Source organism: Austrofundulus limnaeus, unplaced genomic scaffold (genome assembly GCF_001266775.1).
Source record: "Austrofundulus limnaeus strain Quisiro unplaced genomic scaffold, Austrofundulus_limnaeus-1.0 Scaffold328, whole genome shotgun sequence".
In the NCBI taxonomy this organism is placed as follows: domain Eukaryota; kingdom Metazoa; phylum Chordata; class Actinopteri; order Cyprinodontiformes; family Rivulidae; genus Austrofundulus; species Austrofundulus limnaeus.
The window spans coordinates 111,290-112,423 of NW_013952730.1; the positions used below are offsets into that span (position 1 = coordinate 111,290).

The 1,134-nt window shown below is 41.4% G+C and overlaps 1 protein-coding gene across 2 annotated transcripts in view; it reads left to right on the plus strand.

Moving 5' to 3' along the window:
- Positions 1-1,134, plus strand: part of specc1la (sperm antigen with calponin homology and coiled-coil domains 1-like a) — a 39,010-nt gene that overhangs the window by 25,087 nt on the left and 12,789 nt on the right. The gene's annotated exons all lie outside the window — the stretch shown is intronic.

Below are 1,134 nucleotides of genomic sequence, written 5' to 3' on the forward strand. Positions count from 1 at the left end.
GAGACACCTCCCCTGACACGCCTTCATTAACATATGTTAAACAGATGCAAATTAATTCCTGCATGTGTGACGGACATGTTTGAGTGATCCCTGCTCGATCAGAAATGATTTCTAAAGTCAGGAAAATAATGAATTTAATATAAAGTGAGTGAGAAAAAAAATCCTAAGTAAAAATAGGAATAAAATATGTTTATCATGCAAAAAACGAGTGATTGTGTGTTGGTGTGTGTGTGTGCGCACACTGCTGTGTTGTGCAACCGGCTCTTCCATCCATTCCGAGTGTGAAAATATTAACTTTGCGCACGAGTTTATTACCATAATTACTGTAAACACAGAGGAACTTACAGTAAATGTTTGGTAGAACATAGATCTTAGTTTATTTCATAGCTGATATTAAGAAACGAGTCTCTGCGCCTCAGTAGAGTTCACATGACGTGATGTTGGAGAGTCCACACATGCGCGCGCTGCAGCCTTTGTGCGCAGTCTGTTTGTCTGTCAAGCTTTTGCTCTCCTACTTACGCCATTTTCACAAGTTATAAAGTGTACTTCCACGTGTCATTTTGGAGAAATCTACAGCAAAGTATGAAACACCTCCACTGCCGGCGAGGGTGCGTGCGCTCCAGAGCGCGACCATAACTCAGCCTTTAGAATCAGATGGATGAGACGATTCCGTTGGTCATGATTCAGCTTTGGGTGGACTGGACTGAGTCCTGATGGGTCTGCCAGCACCCTCTGGAAAGCTCCTGTGGAACCCCAGTTCAATCGCTGCTGCTGCACGTGCACGCATGGTGCACGCATGGTGCACGCGGCAACTTGCTGCGTCGCGCTCCCAGAGCGCAGCAGTGCCAAACTGAAAAATGATTTTTCCTCAAAACGGCTGATGAGCCACTCGTCATCAGAAAATTTATCTGTTTATAAATAAATGTTTTGTTACACTATTTATTATATCCTCCAGTAAAGCTGAATCTGTTCCTGTTAAATGTATTTTTGGCACAACTTTGTGTCCTTTATTTAACTGTGTCCATGTGGATTTAATAATTGTTAATCATGTGGATTTAATAATTGTTAATCATGTGGATGTAATAAATGTTACTCATGTGGATGTAATAAATGTTAATCATGTGGATGTAATAA